We start from the raw sequence: 12,360 nt of genomic DNA on the forward strand, positions 1-12,360 counted from the left end.
AAGGTGCTCGGGGCCGGGTCCTGCTGTGGACGGAGGGCAGACTCCATGAGGAGTTGTTTCAATCAAATGTCCCTCTCTTTTCCGGTGCGAGGCTTGAAGGTCTTGCAGATCTTGCACTTGTCCGCCTGTTGGGCTTCTCCCAGACACCAGAGACAGGAGTTGTCAGGGTTGTCCGTGGGCATGGGCATGGGCTTGGGCTTGGCGCAGGAGCTACAGGGTTTGAAGCCCTGGGACAACATGCCCCTGAGCCCCGCAGGGCACTCGGTGAAGGGGAAATCTCGCCAACCACTAAAGACTACAATTCACAACTAGAAGAGAACAATTAACTAACAATGGGTAACTATATACAAAGATAAGCAGAACAGCTAGGGATTAGTGGAGCACTTGTGAACAAGAGACCACTGTTCCAACAACTGTCACTGGAGGTAAGAAGAAACTGAAGGGGGGGGGGGGTCAGGCCAGCAGGGTCGTATATAGAGCACCATATCGACACCACTCCAGGGGGCTCCACAGCCGGCCCAATGGGTAGCTGCTAGGGAAAAGTTTCCAACAGCCGTGCACACGCACACACCTAACTGGAATTGATATGAGCAAACACTCAAAGAAGAACTAGCAATAGCATGTCTGCATGAGCTGGGAATCTCTCTCTCTCTCTCTCTCTCACACACACACACACACACACACACACGAGTTCCAGGTGTAGATGTAGCCTACGGTGCTATGTAACCAGACTTATCAGGGTACGTCTGCCCAGGGAGCGGAAAGCAAAAATAGCAGGCGGTTGTGAGCTAGACTAGAAAAAGAAAGGAGATGAGCCATCTAAGTATATCACCCAGAGACATAAAAGTAGCTTTCACATGAGTAAAAGCATGTGAATTTGTTTGGGTCTAGAAAACCTAGGGAAGGGGCAGCTGAATCCCCATAACCAGTAGTTTGAACCCTAGTTGCCTGGCAACTGCCTCTGTGTGGGCCCATACAATCTTCTGAGGCACTAGAACTACTGGGCCTTTGGTTTAAGTGAAGGGTTCCCAGGCATCCAGTTTTCAACCGGAACACCCGTTCAAAAAGGGACCCTGGTGGCTCTGGTCAGCACCGCAGGGCTAAGGCAAGCTGCCTGCTTGCCCTGGCTCTGCACAGCTCCCAGCTCTGCACAGCTCCCAGAAGCAGCGACATGTTTCTCCAGCTGCTAGGCCAGTGGTGGGCAAACATTTTGGTGCAAAGGCCACATCGAGATGGGGAAATTGCATGCAGGGCCATGAATGTAGGGCTGGGGCAGGAGATTGGGGTGTGGGAGGGGGCTCAGGGCAAGGGGTTGGGGCAGAGGAGGGGGGAGGGGTGTACAGCTCAGGGCAGGGGGTTGGGGTGCAAGAGGGGTGCGAGGTGCAGCAGGGGGCTCAGGGCAGGGGGTTGGGGTGCAGGAGGGGTGCAAGGTGCAGCAGGGAGCTCAGGGCAGGGGGGGTGCGGGAGAGGTGCGGGGTGCAGGTTCCGGCCCAGCACCACTTACCTGGAGCTGCTCCAGGGTGGCAGTCATGCGCACCAGGGCAGGCTCCCTGCCTGCACTAGCCCCGCTCCCAGAAGCGGCCAGCAGCACGTCCCTGCAGCCCCTGCGGGAGGGGGAGCAGAGGGCTCCGCACGCTGTGGGTACCTCCCCCAAAGCTCCCATTGGCTGCAGTTCCCCATTCCTGGCTAATGGGAGCTGGGGGTGGTGCCTGCAGGCGAGGCCAGAGCACGGAGCCCTCTTCCCCCACTCCAGCCCCCCACAGGAGCCGCAGGGACGTGGTGCCGGCTGCTTCTGGAAGTGGTATGGGGCAACCCTATTTAAGTGAGAGGGATTGGTGACTGGGCATTCTTTACAGGAGTGGCTTTTGGCTTTGGAATTCTGTCCCCCAACTCTTGGCCACTCAGATCCCACATTTATTAACCCCTTTCTTTTTCCCAAGGTCTTCAGTAAGAGAAGGGGGCTTGAAGGATGTGGGTGGTTAGGTGGGGGGTTCTTGCTACTTTATTTATTTTGCGGGGGATGTTGTTTCAGTGTGGATTGTTTTAAGTGGCCAATTCATTTGCATTTTGTGAAACTGTAAAGGTCAGGAATCTCCAGTTTGTCAAGTGCACTTTGTGCTGTGTTAAAGCAGCCATAGTTTGCCTTTGGAGAATTCCCCCTGCCTAGGGGAAGTTTCTGCTAGCATAAAGTTCTGTTCTGGATCCCTCAACCTTGGAGTAAGGATATGGAGAGGGCAAAGGGGAGAGAGAAGTGAGAGCAAAGAGTATAGCCGAGGGAGGCTCCACTCTACCCAGTTCTCCACTGACACATCAATAGCATCAGCTGAAGCTAACCCTCTGCTTTAATTTACACTGGTCCTGTGGGGCTGAGAATCAAGGAGCTGTGACCAGTGTCCTTAACAGTCCCATCCTCCGCTCCCCCACCCCACTTGTTACTGTGCCCGATTGGAGCTTGGACAATGAAGCCCCAATAAAACCAATGGATAAATTCTTGTATGCTTTACTGCTGAACAGAACAGAAAGGAAGCGCACAATTCAAATGGGAAAATGAGAAGAACGTCACCCGAATGGCAGCCTTCTAGGCCAAAATAAGTCATTGGTTTCGCTTCATTTTGATTTGGCCAGTAGATGTGCAAGAGCTGTCCACTGTATTAACTGATCACTATGTGTTCTGCTGGAAATGCTGTTACTGGTTCTAGAAGCAGTTTTCCTGCATGTAAAAGTTCAGTCTGATTAATTACATACAAGCAACACTTTCACATTTCACTCAATAATTAAACCCTGTAATGTATTGATTTTTTTTCTTGCCCTTTGCTTTCTCTGATCCTTTGTTGCACAACAAACATAATTAACATCCCTTCCTAGGTTCAGATTCCATTTTACGTATGCACCATTGCACCCGAACCAAGTAGCTTCTCTGTTAACCCCATAGTCTACAACTACACCTGCTTCTGTTATAATTCATACTTCCATTATTCAATTCACTAGCTACTACTGTTCACCAGACTCCTTAGAAAACTTGAGGCAAAATTCAGCAGCAAGACACCTGGAGGTGTACATTTTGCTGTGGGTAATGTGATAGACCCAGGCCAGTTGGGTATAGCAGAGTAGTCCTGTTGGGATCCAGGAAGCGGACCCCACAGTCACAGGAAACCTTGTCGGCCAACCTCCTCTCCCTGGTTTTGTAGATGGCCATTTTGGCCAGGGCTAGGAGGAGGTTGACAAGGAGGTCCTGCGACTTTGTGGGGCTACGGATAGGGAGTGCGTAGATGAACAGGTGAGGGGACCAAAAACGTAATAATATATCCAAGAGGAGCCAGAATAGGGGCTGCAATCTGGCGCACTCCAGGTACATGTGCACCAGGGTCTCCCTCATGCTGCAAAAGGGGCAGGTGTCTGGGAGGGGAATGAACCGCGCCAAGTACACGCCCGGGCTCACAGCTCCATGATGGATCCACCAACAGACATCCCCTGTGGGCCTCGGGACCAGGGTGGAATATAGGCTGGCCCACCGGGGCTCCTCACCCTCCAAAGGTGGCAAGAGGTCTTGCCAATTCATGTCACGGGCAGGACGTGAGGGTGAAGACAAAAAGAGTGTGGAGCACGAGTGTGTACAGATGTTTTCTTGGCGCGGTCCAGAACTGAACCGGCTGCAAATCATGCAGCCAGCTCGCGGTAAAGGGGTGGGATAGCCTGGCAGGTCCACAGGGCAAGGGTCCGATGAAAAGGTCTGGAGGGCCTGGGGTGGAGGGTGTGTGGGTCGTGCTCTCTCGCAGGACCCGGTCAAGGAAGACCCGAGCAGTGGGTGGTAAAGCGCCCCTCACCTCCTGAAGTACGCGCCAGGGAGTACGAGGCCTGGAGAGCCCCATGCGCCGAGCAAGAGTCAGGGGATCCAGTTAGTCTCCACGGTCATAGTCCAGGAGGTCTCCAACTCTGGTGACTTCCACCAGGACCAACCTCTGGCGTACCGAGGGGGACTCAATCACCTGTACACAGAGCTGGGGGTTGTGTAACAGGAGCTCCATGAGGAGATCTACCCCCTTGGTGGCCGCCACGGACCTGGTCACCGAGAGCAGTTTCCAGGTCCGGAGGAAGTCCTGGTAGAAGACCGGCAGCCCGAAGATGTCTTATGGAAGACCTCTCGGATGGAGATAAAGGAGCTGCCGGTCATATCGGAACCCTCGGAAGTGGCGCAGGAAGGCATGCGTCAGTACGCTCCATGCCGGACTACCTGCACCATAAAGGAGCCTCTGCAGGGCCTGGAGGCGGAAGACATGGACCTGAGTGCCCAGACACTTCAGGCCCTGCCCTCCCTCCTCCAGGGTAGATGGAGAACCCCTGCAGAGACCCAGTGCAGTCCTGACCAGAAGAACTCCAGAATCAACGTTCGGAGGTTGGCCAGGAAATCCGGGGCTGGGACCAGGGTGTTGAACCGGTACCAGAGCATGGACAGGACTAGTTGATTAAGCACCAGTGCCCTCCCTTGAAAGGAGAGACACCGCAGTAGTCCTGTCCATCTCCGGAGCCGCTCTACCACCCTGCCCTCTAAACCGTGCCAGTTCTCCGGCGGAGACGGATGCGTGGCAGAAAGGTAAACGCCGAGATAGAGCAGGAGACCCGCGCTCCACCAGATGGCCTGAAGTGCGGGTGGGAGGTAGCTCGCCTGCCACCAGTCCCCTACCACCAAGCCAGAGCTCTTGACCCTGTTGACCCAGGCAGAGAAGGCTGCCGAATAGATGGCCTGGCAAGCCTCCACCTGCACCAAGTTGCCCGGGTTCTGGACGATGAGAAGCATGTTGGTGGCGTATGCCGACAGGACCAGCTGCAGCTCTGGCTCCCGCAGCACCAACCCAGTCAGCCTCCATCGGAGGAGACAGAAGAAGGGCTCAATCACCAGAGGGTACAGCTGGCCTGAGAGGGGGCACCCCTGCCGTACTCCCTGCCCAAAGCTGACAGGCTCGATCAGGGTCCAGTTGAGCCCAACCAGACACTCACGGAGGTGTACAGCACCTGGAGAAAACCCACAAACTAGGGTCCGAAACTGAACGCTCACAGAGTGCCCAGGAGATACCCGTGGTCCTCCCTGTCGAATGCCTTCTCCTGATCCAGGGACAGAAGGGCGAACGACAGACCATCTCCACACCCGAGTTCCAAGAGATCCCGGACCAAATACAGATCATCAAACATGGTATGGCCCGGGACGGTGTAGGTCTGGTCGGGGTTGACCACGTCTGCCAGCACGGACCCCAGCCACAGCGAGATGGCCTTCGCTACAACTTTGTACAGCAGAGTAGTAGAAGGCAGATATACTGGCCACTGGATAAGCAGTTTTCTGTTCCCTTACTGACCAGAGCGGAGGCTAGGGTGAACACATGACTCCAATTAGCCTGCAAAGAGTCAATTGAGGCTGTTATGATAATGAGAACACCCGACTCCAATTAATCTGCAAAGAGTCAGGTGAGGTCGTTAAGGTAATGTGAACACCTGACTCTAATTAAGGCTCCTCTGATACCACTTCCTCTCACTTAAAAGAGCTCACTCCAGTCAGGCTGAGGGAAGGAAAAAGGGAGTGTGGCTGAAGGGCTGGGTAATGAAAACATTCTCAAGCCACTGGAAAGGGAGCCCTAAGGTAAGAAAGAGTGAAGAAGGCGTTGAGAGAGAGAAGTGGGAGAGCTGTGGGGAAGTGGCCCAGGGAAGTGTAGCAGCTCTGGCGATGAAAGGTTGGCTGCCAACAGCTGCTGCCATTAGGGTCCCTGGGCCAGAACCCAGAGTAGAGGGCGGGCCCGGGTTCCCCCCACCCGCCACTACAGAAACACCTCCTGGGATGGGAAGACAGGCCCCGGTCAGGGCAGGAGGCTAAATTGTTTGGGAATAAGCCCATAGGGACAACAGAGACTGTGGGAGTTCTCTCACCAACCTCCTTGCTGGCTTATGATGAAAAGGCCTCAGTAGACTGTAACCCTGACCCTAGAGAGAGAAGGGCTACATGGAGGGTTGCAGTGAGCCTCTGAGGCTAGCATATACCGACTGAAAGTGCGGGAATCATGGGGACAAGGTTGGAGCTGTGCCACAGTAAGTAGATTACAGCATGGATGATGTTGGGTAAATCAGTGTAACTCATCAATGAGTGTTTGAACAGAACCTGGCACAATGGGGTCCTGGTCCACAACTGGTGCCTTTAGGGACCACAATAATACAAATAAAACAATAATAATAGTTCAGTAGGGATCTGAAATAAGTCTAATTTACACAAAAAGGGGGATAGCAGGAAAAAGTAGCTAACAGAAGGGTGTAAAACAAATCCTGCTTTTCTCTTAGTCTATGTACATAGGGCTGACTTCTATACTGACACATGGTGTATAAAATGGTTGGCCCAGACCACCTTTCCTCTGAAGATCAGAGGCATTCTTTCAGGGCCTCTTCCTCTGGGACACCCTGCAAAGCAACACATCTAAGTTAAAGATTCTCCTAGGATGGATAGAATGGGGTTATGTGCCTTATTTCCCATACCATCATTCCTGCCCCCTGATGCTGAGGCATGGCAGGGGACAATGGGGGCATTTCATAGCTGTTGTAATAGACCCTTGGGGTCTTAGGCAGCTGGGAGTCAATTTAGAACTACCCCCTCCCCCCAGACACATTCTCCTGGGCTGTGCAAGCACAACTTTCAAGTTGAAGGCCTTAGCATTTACAGATCCACACTGCAAAAAGAAGCCTGACTTCTCCCCTACCTCCAGTTTGCACACCTGGCAGGCAATGATGGATTAAGACTAAAATCTGCAAGGGGGCAGGTAGAACAGCTGCTCGGGAATGATCATAGACAGCAATCCCAATGGCCAAAGGCAGAAACTGCTCCAGAGAAATAAAACTCCTGCAGCCAGGTAACTGAAGTTCCCTGTAGCTACTCTGGTGGGTGGGGCAAGCTTGCCCCTGTGAAGCTCTCAAAATGATTTACAAATGTTAATTCATAAAGATTCAAAGCACCTAAGTGTGCCAGGCCTCTGCACTAGCCACTGCATGACACTGCTTCCCATAACTAACATCATAGCTGCTCAGTAGTATGAATGATTAGCCAATCCATCCATTCACAGGCAGCATAACGTTTTGCTATGAAACCATCCTTTGCATTGCAACAGATGAATACTGCAGCATGATATAATGGGCTAAACTCACAGCTTGTGTAAACAAGTGCAACTCCCATGGAAGTCTCTGGGCCAAACTGAGACGTGATCTATCTATTGCCTTAAGGTATGTGTGACATAGGGTTCAAGTTGGCCAAGTAATGGTGAAGTAGTGTAACTTGCACTGATTGGGCATGCAGTGGACATGTAAAACTAGGGTATCATACATGATGGGAGGACAGAATAAGATGTAGGCTGTACATCCTGCTGACAAATATTGTCTCATTGTTCATTTGTACTCCGCATCTGTCTGTATCAAGCTGTTGTTTCTTGTTTTATGCTTAGATTGTAAGCTCCATGAAGCACAGACAATCTTTTTGTTCTGTGTTCATACAGCACCTAGCAAAACAGGGTCCCCGTCCACGAGTAGGGTGGTTCAGTCCTATAGTAATAGGAACAACAGATTATAACCAACAACAACTAGCAGGAAGGCAAAAGACAATGTATATGAAATCAGAATAAAAATGTAGATAACTGAAAATAAGTATGTATACCACATCTTCCAATTATTACATTAGAGGATGCTGTTTTTGCAGTATCAAAGACCTTGGGTTAGATTCTGATCTCAGTTAATTTAGTGCCAATCTGAAGTAGCTCCACTGAAATGAATGGAGATATTCTGCATTTACATTAGTACATCTCAACTGAGATGAGCATCTGGTCCTTGGGCCAGATCCTCAGATGGTATAGATCAGCATATCTCCATTGACTTCAGTGGAGCGACACCACTTTACCAGCTGATGATCTAGCCCTTTATCTTCCCCTCAGTTTAAAGTTTTTTACTGATCAAATTACAGGAAAATTGAAAGTCCCAACTGGGCTTACATCAACATCAAGCTGGACTTATTACACAGACATATAGCCCAGAAAATCATGACACCCTTAATGATTTTGTCCAGCTTCTTGAATAGAATGAAAAGGTTAGCTCTTAAGTAGTAAGAACATATGTGCGCATTAGAAACACTTCACCAGGAACCTTTCAAAAGACTTATGGAACAGTGGATAAATGTGCATGATTGCTGTGTTGTGCATTTATGGACTTTCTGCTAAGATTAGACCAGATGGCTCATCTCTCAAACCCTCACTAATTGGATCCTATAAATATTCCAGTGTCACACAGATAACAAATGTATTTTTAAAATTGTAAATATTAATGATAGTTATGATTGTGAATGAGTTTGAAACACTTAGCATGCAGCCTATTTCCTCTGAATCAGCCAACAATCTACATAATGTAATTTCTTCCTGCAGACCACTGTTCCCTCTAAACTGTGTGCGTGTGCACACAGATCCTAAACCCCGCGCACATAGCAAAACACCATGCACACACAAATTTGCACAGATGAAATTTTGTGTGCACACGGCCTGTCAAAAATTAGAAAACATTGCTCCAGACTTGTAAAAATATTTACTATCCAAAAAATCAAGAATTTAATATTTTCTGCTCAGTATGCTGTAGTTGAAATATTAGAGTACTGAAATTCCTAAGTTATCGAAATAATTCCCAATACAATATTTTATTACGCAAATGTAGTAAAAAGAAATTACACTTTCAAATTTTTAATTTTTTTAAATGACCATTTTAATCAAGTAAGTATTTTCTTAAAAAGACACAGCCCAATACTGACAATAGTCATTTGTTTCCACTGAAGGTTTAAAGATTGGTGGATAAGGTCTAGAGTTCTCATTTCTGCAGATAACTTTTTATTCAGAAAAGGGGGAAGACCTTTCACAAACACAATACAAATGCAGGTACAGATCCTGTGTTGCATCCATCTGAGATGCTTGACACAGCTGGCAGGAGCTGGGGAAGGAGTTGTGTAAAGGTGGCATTAAGCCACCTTTACACTTCGCCAGCCCCAGTTTTACAGCTTTCTGGCTGCTGGGCCAGATACCAGTGTAAAGTGGAGCAACCTCAGGACTGCTCTTGGTCTTGCTGCCTACATTCCTGAGGAATCATTGTGGCAACTAGGAATTGCTGAGGTGTATGGATGCTCCAGTCACCTCTGTACAACAGTGTGTAGGATTGGGGGTTATGCATGAGCTGTTACGGATGCCCTAGGTCACCAAAGGATTCCCCTGTGCGGGCAAAGTCCTTGAGTGACCAATTAGAATTACTTAAAGGCTGCAGTTACTGCATTTATGAGAGCAAAGAGACTAAGTGTGGTTAACAACTGCTGTATGCACCTTGTATGTTCTACACCTGCAGAAGGGCTACCCATTATCTGAGAACAAGGATCAAGTAGCTGTGCCTTTTATGGAAATAATGTATTTGTTTTAAGAAATAATTTATTCCTGAACTACTCTCTGCCCTTAGAAATGTAACATTCAATTTGCTTTGAAATTTTCATTCTGTGGCAGCTCCTTATATCATGGCTGTCTCCCAGGCAAGCTTCCCTCTTCTCACCCAACCCAACTGGTAGCCGTCTCTCAGTTGCTTTCTCTAGTGCATGTATAATTCTTTTTCAATGCTGGGGCTGCCTCTGCTGAGCAGGCTTGATACAGTCATTTTATATCCTTTGTAATTTAAAATCACTATAAATACTTCCAATATCCACCAATCTTTACTCTAAACCTTCCATTACAAAAATATGAGGACATTCAAGGGCGCAGTTGAGAGTTTTCAGGCTCAACCCTGGCATGCTTTCTTATGGGTTAATTAGAACGTGAAAAATGCCAGTTCTTTCAAGACAGTGAATTACTTCTAACCCTTGGGGAGAATCTTAAATATTTGATTGATGGGATAAAAACCTGTGCAGCAACAGCATTGGTTACTTTTTGGAAATATTAGATACTGCAGAGAACGAAGCGATGGATGAATTTGACTGGAATTCTCTTTGGCTTTCATTTAACTACAAATCCCTTAGTTCTCATTTTAACCTCTCTGCAAATGCTAAGAAATGGAAAAACTGAGGAGAGCTTCTGAAAAAAAATATGTATGGCTAAATTCACAAGTCCCACACCTGTCCAACATGAGAACTGCAGGTGGCCAGCCTGTCTCACGTTGGGCACCCAACAATTTAAGCACTCAGATACCTGGCCACTTTTAAAAATGTCATCAGTCTAGACACACTGACAGTGATCAGTGGGGATGGGAAAATCTTGGAGCGTGAGGTATAGTGAACTAAAAGTGGTATGGAAGGGAATACAGCTCCCCTTCTATTAAAAGCAAAAAGGGTTTCTTGTTTTAGCAATACAGCGCTATTCTCCACAGCTCCCCCTTCTCCCTGATTGGAGCACTGAGAACGGAATCTCCTGGGTCCATCTACTTTGCAGACACAAAAACAGCGGTGGCTAATGTTTTCAAACTGTAAATTGGCAGTTAGAGAACTTAACAGACCTATGCTAACCTAGCCCAGTTGCAGATCAGGTCACCTGGGAGGTCTCAGAACCTTCAAACTATACAGTGTACTTATATGTACACTTCATACATTTTTGTGGGCAGACTTAATTATTCTCCCATTCACTAACCTTCTTCAACTCCCTCCTCCATACTCACATCTGTTGTGACCTCCTCAGGAAATTAGCCCAGTCAGTGACCACTGTGGGGCAGTTGGGAACAGATATTTTCTTTTGTAAACCATTGGAATGATTTGGAACATCAAACTGTTCAGTAACTGACCCATGTCGCCTCATTACACTTGTCCTCCATCACTTTGTTAATCCACACACACTGTCAATTAGATAGCAGGATCTTCAGGGAAGGGATCGTATTTATAACCTGCATATTTGCACAGAGACTAGCACAGTGTGTCCCAGTCTTGACTGACTGGTGCCTTTTGGCCCAGCCACAATGTAAATAAATAATACGCCAGAATTAAACTACTATTCCTTTAAAACGTTTGAATTAATTCCAGTGAAGCCAACTGGGCGTATTTTCAGGAAGGTGCCTGGTAAAACAAGTTGAAAGACAACGGCAACAGGAAGGAGGCCAAAAACAAACAGGAGTACCATAGCTGGAATAAAAGGGGAACAAGGTTGAACTAAGAGGAACAAAAGACCATGGAATATTAAAAAGGGAACTCTACCAAGGTGGGGCAAAAGGAAATCAAGAAACAACAAGAAAACAAGCCACAACAGACAAGGTTTGATTGCATCTGAATTTAAGAAATCTACAATCCAATAAATGCAAAGGAAAAAGGGAGAAAAGAAAGGGAGGGAAATCAGTGCTATTAGAATATGAGGGACGTAAGGAAATGAGGGGAAAGAGAAGCAGCTCTGGAAAAAGTGAACTGAGATTAGAATCTGGGTGGGTAAATGGGAAAACAAAGAGGTGTTGTTGCTGTTTGACAATCAATGGAGTTTAGCAACTTTCCAAAAGAAGTGCAGAGAAGCATTAGCATGAAAGAAGGGGTGGCAATAAAGAGAAAAGTAAAGAAGACTGGTAACCCCCTCCTCCCCAAGTAAAAAAGGTAAAAATCTTGTTAAGAATGATTGTGGATCATATAAGTTACGTGCAAAAAAAAAATCACTTATACTCTTGGGTAGCAGACTTGAAGAAAGAGACTCCGGGGAAGAGAAAACAGGGACACAGTTGTAAGAAACCTGTGCCTGGATTGGGAATTAGCCTGCGTGTGTGCTACAGTGGCTCTGGTTTGTAGTCACTGGGGTTGCTAAAGTATAAAACAAAAGGTTAGACTAAGATTTGCTGAAACCTGAAGAGGGTGATGATCATGTAGCTCAGAACAAAGTTTACTGTGTTTGATTTGATGAAAAGAAAAGGAGTACTTGTGGCACCTTAGACTAACAAATTTATTTGAGCATAAGCTTTCGTGAGCTACAGCTCACTTCATCCTTTTCTTTTTGCGAATACAGACTAACACGGCTGCTACTCTGAAACCTGTGTTTGATAAGATACTAGCTGTCAAGCAAATACGCCTGGACACTTGGCTCTGATATTAACTATGGGTCACGTGCCCCGCTGCTCCATGGATCCACATGAGTGTGGGGTGTACAAAAAGCACCCATTTAATCCCCTGCTCATTGCTAGCACTCCTAGCAGTGTAAGAAAAACTCTCAAAGGGGATGGGGAGAACGCAGGGGTCCCCAACCCCTTGCATTGGTCCACATAGCTGGCCAGGCACGCATTGCAGAGTATTTCATAACTCTTGAAGGAGCGTAGTGGCAGATTAACTCTGAGAAGCAAACCCAATGAGGAGCAATTGCAGCCTGGGTTAAC

General features: G+C 47.8%; 1 protein-coding gene across 3 annotated transcripts in view; it reads left to right on the plus strand.

The window, feature by feature from the left end:
• Positions 1–407: 407 nt before the first annotated feature.
• Positions 408–12,360, plus strand: part of SLC19A3 (solute carrier family 19 member 3) — a 30,383-nt gene continuing 18,430 nt past the window's right edge. For 2 of the 3 annotated variants that reach the window (XM_074963870.1, XM_074963872.1), the window contains exon 1: positions 10,877–11,266. The gene's annotated coding sequence lies outside the window, so the exon portion shown is untranslated. Of the gene's footprint in view, positions 426–10,876; positions 11,267–12,360 lie in introns of those variants that run through there. The other variant, XM_074963871.1, reaches the window with a different exon arrangement.

Source organism: Natator depressus, chromosome 9 (genome assembly GCF_965152275.1).
Source record: "Natator depressus isolate rNatDep1 chromosome 9, rNatDep2.hap1, whole genome shotgun sequence".
NCBI classification, from domain to species: domain Eukaryota; kingdom Metazoa; phylum Chordata; order Testudines; family Cheloniidae; genus Natator; species Natator depressus.